The sequence below is a fragment of the Dysidea avara genome, chromosome 12 (genome assembly GCF_963678975.1).
Source record: "Dysidea avara chromosome 12, odDysAvar1.4, whole genome shotgun sequence".
Lineage (NCBI taxonomy): Eukaryota > Metazoa > Porifera > Demospongiae > Dictyoceratida > Dysideidae > Dysidea > Dysidea avara.
In genome coordinates, this window is record NC_089283.1 from 21,009,313 (window position 1) to 21,020,614 (window position 11,302).

Consider the following 11,302-nt stretch of genomic DNA (forward strand, 5'->3'; position numbering starts at 1 on the left):
ACATACACTCACCTCAACATAACAGCCACGTGACTACGGTCCCGACCAATTCCCAATCAGTTTGTACAGAAATAGTTTGCAATAAACGGTCACCTCTATAACACGTATAACAGCCAGCTTTAGTATTCCCAAACAGCACCTCGCTATACAAAAGACCTCGCACAAAGCAGCCAGCTATAGCCATTACGTGAGTAAACTAGCTGCACTACTTCATACTTCTGTAATACGGAAAAGTTACTAACTCACAGTATAAAAAAGCTTGTGGCCACTCCATGGCTTTGCTTCTTCGTGTGATTCTAATTAAAGCTCACCTCACGATCTTGATTCCTGGATTTGTAATTGTTTAGTTAACATTAACAGTTCACCGTCTTTACGGAAATTCCTGTTTTTACTTCACAGACTTTGTAGCTAGGAATCATAATCAGCTCAATTGCTGTCTCCAAACTCGGAGCTTCTGGCTCTTTTCTGCTAATTTGTCTGATGTGTAAGTAGGCGGTGTACTGGAGCGAGTACTGGAGTGTAGCTAATAGTCTCGTCCTCGCAGACCCATTCTCCGGGGTGGCGCTTATCGATTAGAGATTATAAGCGCCCCCTCCGAAAGGGTCTGGTGAAATGCCCATACCATTTTTGTCCGAGAAATCGCCAACTCTGGCGAGTGATAATTGGTGTTTAATAACTACACAAGAGGTGACGATTTGAGGTAAGCTTTGCTTTTGTAAAGTCTGTGCTGCGCAGCCATAAAATGATAAATACTATTTAATCGTTACCTTTTGTAAAATATTGTGTAAGTATTAAACACCAATTATCACTCGCCAGAGTTGGCGATTTCTCGGACAAAAATGGTATGGGCATTTCACCAGACCCTTTCGGAGGGGGCGCTTATAATCTCTAATCGATAAGCGCCACCCCGGAGAATGGGTCTGCGAGGACGAGACTATGTAGCTAAATGCATTTTTATTCTCGGTTTATGGCCTATGGCTGCTTTATGGAGGATATTGAGTTAGGCAGCCACCTCTCTATAAAGGCCAAATATTTCTGGCCCGAAGGTGACCGCTTTAGACAGGTTTCACTGTATTACTATTTTTGTCTTAACTTTCTACCACTTTACACTGGTAGTGACAATCCTGTTACATTGATTAATGGTTTAAAAGCCTAGAATACTTACCAATACTGTCCAACTTGCCATTATGTGTTAATACCTCAATTACTATCGAAGAGTTCAGGAATGTTCCAGAAACCATGCAATTAATTATGGCACTGATTAATTATATTATCACACTTATCTAAGAATACTTTTATTTGATTTGCTGACAACTGTATTAACTCTATAATATGGGAGTAAAAGTTACATGTCATGTACTATAAGCTAGTCAGCCTGCGGAGAGTTCATAATTTTAAAGCAACAAAATAGACACACATAAAACAAAACTGAGATATCTTCACTCTGTCATTCCAATCCTATAAAGACAAGTAAAATTAAAACCTCAAAACCGGCGAATAGCTTTGGTGTTAGAAGTTTCATTGTCAGTGCACAACAACTACATTCGTGACTGTAGTAGGGTTTCCATGCATGCATACTGAGATAACACTATTCAAATGTTTTCACAGAAGCACTCCATTCTCTCCCTCGGTTTTGTAATGAACTGCTCTTTTCTGTTATTTTCTTCAAGATCTTTGTGTAATTAGCTTTTGTTCTATAACTGTGGTTTTTGATTACAACCTCTGGTTATAAAGTAAACTAATACTTGCACTTGTGTAAAGTACTAAGCACTGTTGTCAGCAGAAAAGGCAAGTACTTACCCAGACATGCAAAATTTTTCTTAAAAATTTTAGTACACCAAAGTTTCACTGTAAGACACACACACATACCCATGTCCCGAACAAGTTTTGCCACCAATGCAGGACTATATTACGTCAATTTATAACTTTAGGATTTGATTAGGTTTACAGGTAAGGAGCCTGTAAAGCCTGATCTTTACAAAAATTATAGCCTATCACTAATTACAACATAAAATCTATACAGATTATACAACAAGAGTTAGTCAACTAATTAGTAATCATACAATGTACTGTGTTTTAAGACAGACAGTATAAAGCTAAGTATTCTGCATGTAGACACTACATATGCATGTTACAAACAATGTTTACAAGTACACTCATATGTGCATGAGGTTGCTTATCCCATTCAGCATGGCTTGGAAATATAATATACCCAAGAAGCAGGATTTGTTATGTATTTCTTACTTAACATAATGTTGGGATTTTTGCGATTGAATAATGACCTTCTCTCTTCAGTAAAGAAATTTTCTTTTTGATCAATGTGAAAACCAGCTGATTGAAGATTTTCAATATCTGATTGATCACTGTAGAAAAAATTGGGATACAATAGTACTTCTGTTTTCTTCCATATATGTTGACTATACGCAAGCTGGTTGATACTTCTGACACGAAATAATTTCCCATTTTGATCAGCTGCAAAACATGCTACAAGAATGTTGTTGGCATGGCTAAATGCTTCTGTGATCTGTTCAGTGGTAGGGTATCTGGGTACTGTTTCAAGTATCTCTGCAATCTCATCTTCTACTGTAGATGGGTCAGCCTCAATCCTTGTGTACAACTCAGTGTGGCACCAATCTGAAGGTGAAAGATAGATAGCTTTTCCACCAGGTACCAACACTCGCTGAAGCTCTTTAAAGTGTTTGGCATACACTTCAGGTGACAGGTTGCAGGTAACAAAGAGGCTAATAGCTACATCAAAACTATCATCATCATAAGGCATATCTCCAGCATCTCCAACTTTTATGTGGACCATGTCCAAGTGTGAAGTAGCTTGTTTAGCCAGTTCCAGCATCTCTGGTTGTATATCAAAACCATCTACCGATTTTGCACCATATTGAGCAGCAAGGCAACACCAATCTCCAACTCCACATCCAACATCAAGGACTCTCTTTCCAGAAACTAAAGTCTTGAGACTTTCTGCTATTACAGGATCAAGAAAAGCTGCACCAAATGAACCATGCCTGCCACCAGCAAAAGCCCTTATTGCAGCAGCTCCATATCTTGTCCCATTAGTGTTGTGTCCATCAGAAATACAATCATGATTGCTAGCCATAGCCATTACTTTACTAAGCCAACACCTTACTGACTACTGAGCACAGCTATATACTGTACCACACGTAGTGTTCCCGTCCTATTTATACTGCTGATTCATGCACATTCCATATCAATGATGTAAGCTTTCGTAGTACATCAAGTTAGCATGGCTTCCCTATGTTTGTATGGTCATCATGTATGAGGTATGCTTGTGAAGTCATTGCAGGTGTTTATATACTTAAAATAATGTAGCATGCAATACAATTCTGTTGCTGTCCTGGACTACATGTATGGTAAGTGATACTATTTAAGATAATTTTATATTATTTATTAATTTAATGGATAAGCATGCATATATATACTGATGCTAAAACAGAAGTTTAGACACAAGCAATCTTTTTAAAGTCTGATCTGGTGGGTGCTAAAACCACTGTGACTGGTAAACAGCTCCATTGATTTGTAATACTCTGGGTGAAAAAGTTGGCTCTTAGTTGTTTATAGTTTCAGATGGTGCCCTCTTATGTGGGAGATAGGGTTAAGTGTAAATAAGTTTGACCTGTCAATGTAATAGTAACCATTCATAGTTAATATGAGGTTGTAATTGCCATGTTGTCTTTGGCAATAAAAGAAAAAATTCCAAGTTCTTTCAGTCCGGACTAATATGGCAGATTAGCTAGAACAGCTACAAGTTTAGTTGCTCCTCTCAGCGTACTCTGTCCAGGGTATCAATGTCCTTATATATATATATATATATGGCTAAGTATGGGAACCAGGGTTGGACACAATACTCTAAGTGAGGTCTTACATAAGCTTTGTACAAAAAAAAACAGTCCTTTATAAATCTTTATACGACGATGCAAGGAAAACTTCATTTTAAAATGATGTAGTTTTAACACCCAAGTCCAGTCTTTTTCAAAGTCAGCTTCATTCAATTGAAGTATGTCAAAGGAATAAATACAGAACTGTTGTGTAAAAATAGTGATAGATGTTCCTCATCAAAGCATTATAATTTTGTAGGAATGCCTGCAACGCTATAGTGAACATACTGTAAGTCAATGCAACGCTATAGTGAACATACTGTAAGTCATTGATGGCCTACCATTATGACTTATCACAGGGCTTTCATTGCAATGCTGTCTTTTGTAAAAAGATCAAGGAATCATTCGGTTAGTGGTGCTAATTGGTCTCTTACCATATGTGGTCATATCATGTACAAATGGTTATTCAAAGAAGTATCTGATTCACATGTGTGGCATTGTATGCAAACCTGTCAAATGTACTGACTGTTTTAATAGTATTCACTTTAGGTACTGCTTGGAAGTTCTATTCTTTTCCATATGTGACCCGGTCTGTGAAAAGGGCTCTTATAGCCTTTCCAATTATCCATGTTTGGGTAATCATAACTCCTAATCTACTAAAGCTATCACCATGTAATCACACCCACAGCTACTGCCAGGTTAGGGTTGTTGAGTGACCAAATTGTAGGCTTGTACCATATTCACCAGTCAAGTTATGGGTTACCATATATATGCAATTGGAAAGGCTATAAGAGACCTTTTCGCAGACCGGGTCACATATAGTGTGTTGTATAATGATAGATATGTGGCATGAATACTGCTAGCAACTCCATTAACAACAATGCCTATATTATGTGGTAACAAGCACCATGACCACACCAAATGAAACACAATATCATGTATTGTGTTATTGTGTTATTGTACTAATGCATTTTCAAGGAAAACTGCATGGTTTTGTAAAAAGATCAAAGAATCATTCGGTTAGTGGTGCTAATTGGTCTCTTACCATATGTGGTCATATCATGTACAAATGGTTATTCAAAGAAGTATCTGATTCACATGTGTGGCATTGTATGCAAACCTGTCAAATGTACTGACTGTTTTAATAGTATTCACTTTAGGTACTGCTTGGAAGTTCTATTCTTTTCCATATAGTGTGTTGTATGATAGATATGTATGTGGCATGAATACTGCTAGCAACTCCATTAATAACAATGCCTATATTATGTGGTAACAAGCACCATGACGACACCAAATAAAACACAATAATATTATCATGTACATATTATGTTATTGTACTAATGCATTTTCAAGGAAAACTGCATGGATACAGATGTCATACAATGAGGTCATGTTACTACTTACTGATATAGATGTACATTCTTGTGTGATATGATCTCACCCAAATTTTTTGTTTTTTATGTACTTCTACTTTGGGTAGTTGGAAAAGGCAGATACGATCGGACACGGACATTTTCAAAAAAAATACACTTTTACATTTATATAACAGTTATTTTTTATACTTAACATTGGAGTCTTCGCTTCCAGACCTGGGCGTTGATCTTGTCATAGCGCTTATCCATTTATAAGCGCACTGTTAAGGATGTTAGGCATGAAAATAACTTTTTTATAAATTTAAAAGTGCATTAAAAATAACCATGTCTGCGTCCGTGTCTGACCATATCCACCTTTCCAACTAGCTACCCTTGTACGTTTATGCATATGGTACAGCTTAGTGTAGAATTCAATATATTAACATATGCACTTTACAGCCACACAGATCATACACTATTGATATTGGTATGCTAATGTACTTACATGAACATGTACTAATGTGTTATAGAGGTGCTTGTGTTAATGCTTTATGTACATGATGACATGTTGAATTATATACCAAACTGTACTGTAACTTGTTTGTAATTACAGAATACTATGCCATCTACTGATAGTATACACATTCACTAAATTTGGCCTTTTCAGCAGAATTACTAGGCAGTAGGGAAATACTTATAGAAATTATGAAAGTACGTACACGTACTAAACAAATTGTGCAGGCAAATCCTTTGGGGCCATGCACTATATACCCTGCTGAGCTAGGAACTATTGTCTTCCGAGAATCAGTTGGCATAGTTATTTGTTGACAATACCACACACTCAAAGTGCTTTTACCAAATTCGTATGATGGAGACATCATCCTGTGGTGTAATTTCGTAATTGCTTATAATTGGTTATATCTAATTTTACAGCCTTTTATGTATTCAAAGAAATGGATATTCCAAGAATTTCCATTTCGTTGGTAGGAAACTTGTTGACAGAAGAGTAAACAGTTGACAGATCAGACACTGCATGGAACTACTCTGGATTGAATGACAATACAAAAGAAATGTAATCAAATTCTGAGTCAAGGTTGCACTTATCAAGTGCTTCTAGTTCCAGTGTCTTAGTGTGGTCTAGTTACTGTCTCTTTACTGTTAATGGGTACCTGTTGTGCAAGTATCAGAATCGTTGTTTAGTCAGTATACAGAAGGGTCAGTGCATACAAGGATGTTGTCGAGTTGTTTGGAGTACCTTGAGAAGTGTTGGTTATATGCTCAGGCTGATGAACTGTTGGAGAGGCTATTGTCACAATCTGTATACTGTGTTGGTTCCAGGGGTAGAGATGGCGTGAGAGACTTGCTCTAAATCTTGACCAGCACCTGAAGAAACACAGTGAGGTATGTGTAGTGTGTGCGTGCGCGCGCAAAGCAAACAAGTGTGTGTGTGTGTGTGTCTGTGTGTCTGTGACCTGGTGCCAACTGGCAGGCAGCCAACCCAGCTGTAACATCAATGGGTAAACTGGGGAAGTAAATGCCAACTGTCGATGTCTCATATAACAGGTGAATCCAGGTGGGACTTCGAGTGCCCACACCTTCGCCTGTGAGACACCTGAGGGTTGCTAGTCCTGCCCCAGGAGAATTTGTCTGTATTGACTCCTAGCACCTGAGTAGTGCACAGGTGTCTCAGTGCTGGTTCACTGGGTGGGCGTTACTGCAGCCAAAGGCTTTGCTTTTGCTTTGTGTGTGTGTGTATGTGTGTATGTGTGTGTGTGTGTGTGTGTGTGTATGTGTGTGTGTGTGTGTGCGCATTTATTATGGGGCTATACTGAAATTTCAGTTATCTGTAATCGCATCATCCAAATGATTGTTATATAATTTAAAAAAATTATTTGTATACTCTATTAACTATTGTGATAACTTTTTGCACCATTACTTCATTTACCTGTGTGACCATTTTATACTTGTATGTGTATATTAATTTTATATATGTCACTTTTAGTCAGTAGATGTGATAGTGAGAGCATTAGATGATCCTTCAGTGATCCTTCAGTGACGGCAAGTAGGAGATCACTAATCAACAGCTAGTCACGTACGCATGTGTTCAAATAGTTTGGTGAAACTGGTGACCACATGTATTCAAATAGTTTAATGCAATATACACTGGTATGGAAGCTGTACTGTAGTCTATTAACACTCAGCGGTAGAACCTTGACTGATGGCCATGGTAAAGAAGGATAAAAGGTAAGACAATAGCGCAAGCATTGTACGCTTATCAATATACCAAAGGATTTTTCTTAAGCGAACTAGAAACGTTTCTGCAAAAGAATTAGGGCTGTAGCTGTAGTCACTTTTCCACTATGCTTGACTGAAGGCGTCAGGCAGTCAGGCAGGCAGGCAGGCAGGCAGGCAGGCAGGCAGGCAGGCAGGCAGGCAGGCAGGCAGGCAGGCAGGCAGGCAGGCAGGCAGGCAGGCAGGCAGGCAGGCAGGCAGGCAGGCAGGCAGGCAGGCAGGCAGGCAGGCAGGCAGGCAGGCAGGCAGGCAGGCAGGCAGGGAGATGAAAATTCCAGTTTCAGTGATTTTTAAAATTCTACATCTGGCTGCCTGTGTTTTCTTGTTTTTGTGCTGTATTTTATATTAGATGGACTACTCTTATTCCATAAAGGTGATTTTTGTCATGTAGGATGTTTCTAGGATGATGTTTTAAAGAGAAATTTTATTCACTTGAGGGGGGGGGGGGGGATCCTTGCTTAAACAGCAACATAAAGTTAATCATTAAAGTTATGTTTTCTTATTGAAATACTGGGCTTATTAACTAGGACTGCATGGGTGGTATTGACAAAAATGATACTTCGGTATTTTTCAACAAAATACCTTGATATAACTTGATATTGATTATTCACAGGTTGCTTGCAAATGAGCTCAAGTTTTCATTTAAATGAAATGTAACCCACAGTAGTGGTATGGCAAATTAACACTCTTGTTTGCTTATTTTGGTAATAAAGCACAAGTCAGCTGTCTTTCTCTGAACTCTGGGTCGGTGGGCCCTTGGTTTACCAAGTACAAGGATGTTGGTACTTGTGAATTGCCACAACTGCAGTTGTGTCTGTGGGACACGGCTGTGGTCACCACTAAACTATCAACAACTTGAACTAATTGGAAGCCATTCCAGACCTCCAAGGTTCACAAAGGTGTTGCTAACTGATATAAAAAATCAAATACCTCGGTATTCACAGTTTTTATAAAATACCTTGGTTTATTCTATTCATTTGTTGGTATGACTACATACAGTACAGCTCAAAGGTAACGTCGCGGGTACACGCACGACGAGAGCAAGAGGAGCTCGAGTAACTCGCGTCCACACTGCAAGGCTATCGTGATGCTCTATGACAACTACTTTCACTCGAGAGTGTGACTAGGGTACTCGCGAGACGACAAAACAGGTCTCGCCGGACAGTGACCAGACGCTAGGCTCACTCAGTACTGATAGCTGCACCGTACTGAGTACACAGGAACGGCCAGTCACAAGCTACTGTACACCCCCGTCAAGCTTTTATATTTGTACAGCACTCTGATAGGGCTCGATCGGTTACGCGGCTTTTAAAAGTCATTCGAGTGCTGAGTATTTTTAGCTACACAGTAAACTTATGCTTTTGCTTTCAGACTACTTTCAGACAGACACAAAATAACACTGAAATTGAATTAAAAGTGTCTATTTAGTACATGTAGTTAGCTATACCTTTTAGCTCGTTTTAGTGGCTACGCACTACCCGGCGGTTGTACAACTGGCTCTGTAGCAAGGCGGCATACCTGCTGCGACAAAGCATGACATCACTCAGCTGCGTATTTTCGTCCACATCAGCTCAGTTAAGCCTTCTGATCGAAGGGTTGAAGCGAAAAAGCGACTCCACAGGTCCCTATGGCTAGAGAATAACATTCACAAAAAAAGATTTTGCGAGGTGAGACACGTCACTGTCTTGAGATTAACATAAATCTTTTTTCCAGGCGCTTAATGAAATAACAAGTGTCAGCGGATATCATACTTTAGCTTGGTCAATCTGTTCAGTTTATTAACCCACAAACACTGGCCTACCTTAACAAATATCACTGAGTCTCCATCCTATGTGATATATTCTGTACAACCAGGCTGTATAAACATTGCATGTTTGCAGTTTCTTCAAAGCAGTTGGAGATATCCCCATTAGTAAACGATCATGTACTCATACTATTGATTCAAGTAATCCATACAGCTGTAGGCGGGGAGAATAGCGGCAGTTATTTCCATAGAACAGTACCAAAAGTTTTGGACTCCTGACAGTATAACAATTAAATGCCCTATAGTATCTCAAGCTATTATGTGCATGAGTCGTTGGGTAGCCACCACCTCGAGACATTCTTTTCAATGGTCCCATTTCCAAAGGGTACACATACTCTTGTATCTGCTATACTGTAGTGTGCACAGGGCGTGTTAGTTTGGATTTTTGCCTGCAGTAAATCAAGTTGAAGCCCATGCACAGTACATAAATTAAGCCTGGTGATGGAATCAATAAAATTTAATATAACATTATAATAATTAACTCTCATACCACTCTAAACCTTTTACAGCCCAAGGGATTATAATAACCAATTTCAAAATTGTGCAGTACCAGGGGGTAGGACAAGGTAATGTGGACATGTAATGATATTGTGCAAGTACTGAAAATATTTCGCATGAGCTGAATAGCCTCTGTACAGAGGAAGAGTGTGACGATTATTTCTTAGTTTATTGCTTACAATGGTGTGATTCAAAACACTTCTGTTGTGGAGTAATTCAACTTGCAGTGAAGATATGTTGCCATCATGACTTCCATGTCAACAGTAGCAGTGGTAGTGTATGATTGTTTACTTTCAACAGATATAGGACTGTTTAATGAATTTTACTAGTGCTTTTAGCTTCATAGTGCACATGGTCTTGTCCTAAGCCTGTAAACTAGCACCTATAATATATACATGTTTTATAGTTGGCATATTTTATATTACTAAATATTACTTCTGTAGGCTGCTGACTGCTGAGTTGTCTTCAGAGAGGTACATGTTTATATTTGATATACTGTACCTATACTACTTAATGGATGCAAGTTCAAAGGTAAAATTTCAACCACTAGGAACCTATGACATTCTGAATAGAGAATACTTACGCATTTCTGATAATACTTGTATGATAAGACTGTTTTCCAAGACATGTAGTTTTCTAAGACATGTAATTTTTATATATCTATTTTACAGGAAAACATTTCTTCAGATCTTCTGCAGGTCTGGACATACTGATCCTGATGAGGTAACTTGCTTGCACTAGCAAGTGTAGCTAGATTATGTCCCAAGTTATTAAAAACTTTATTATCTATATGCATTGCCTTATAGCGACGATTGGTGCTTAAATCAAGAGTATTTTGCCGAAAGAAAAATTCAAGGACCTTAAGAATGTGATTTCATGATGAGCGTACACCAATTGAAATCTGAAGAACTGGAACCATTTTTCCAAGGGAGGAGAACCATACGTGTTGGACAATTCACCGTGTGATGAATGCCATGGTGTACAGTGGGAATGTAAAATATTATAGTGTTACTGCAGATATGAGCTTTACTTGACCAAAGTACATTCCATGTTTTTAAGCTAAGCCACAGTTTTAGAGACACATGGTTTGTAGTATACTGAAGATCGAACAACAAGGAAGTTTTAGATGACTTGGTTTATATAACTAGTAATAATAAGGTTGCTAGGGGGTAGTGCATTGTTATAGTTCAGGGACTAGTGACTGCCCACTAAATTGCATACAACTATACAAATTGTAAGCTATTCTAGAATGATAATGCTCCTGAAATCAGTGTCTGAATGTTGAAATGTATAGGCATCTCAAATTTTTTTTACTAGCCGTAAGATGAGAGATAGCCTGATTTTGATGATGATAATAGTACCATATATCAATTAAATTTGGCGATAAACTAAATTTGGAGAAATTGGCGAATCGTTACTGAATCACCAAATTTAAATTTCGCCAATATTACATTTTTGTATGGGTGACACTCAGCATCACTGCAAGCCATGTTGGCTAAGGTTGA

The 11,302-nt window shown here is 38.4% G+C and overlaps 1 long non-coding RNA gene across 4 annotated transcripts; it reads left to right on the top strand.

The window, feature by feature from the left end:
• The first annotated feature begins 531 nt into the window (after positions 1 to 531).
• Positions 532 to 11,055, top strand: LOC136240935 (uncharacterized). Of its 4 annotated transcripts, XR_010694040.1 has the most exons (6): positions 532 to 700; positions 6,137 to 6,604; positions 7,206 to 7,295; positions 10,241 to 10,328; positions 10,469 to 10,520; positions 10,604 to 11,055. It is a non-coding gene; the product is annotated as an uncharacterized lncRNA (long non-coding RNA). The 4 variants fall into 4 exon arrangements; XR_010694039.1 differs by lacking the exon at positions 532 to 700 and having other exon boundaries at positions 3,459 to 6,604; positions 10,604 to 11,049; XR_010694041.1 differs by lacking the exons at positions 532 to 700; positions 7,206 to 7,295 and having other exon boundaries at positions 3,687 to 6,604; positions 10,604 to 11,045.
• The last annotated feature ends 247 nt before the right edge of the window (positions 11,056 to 11,302 follow it).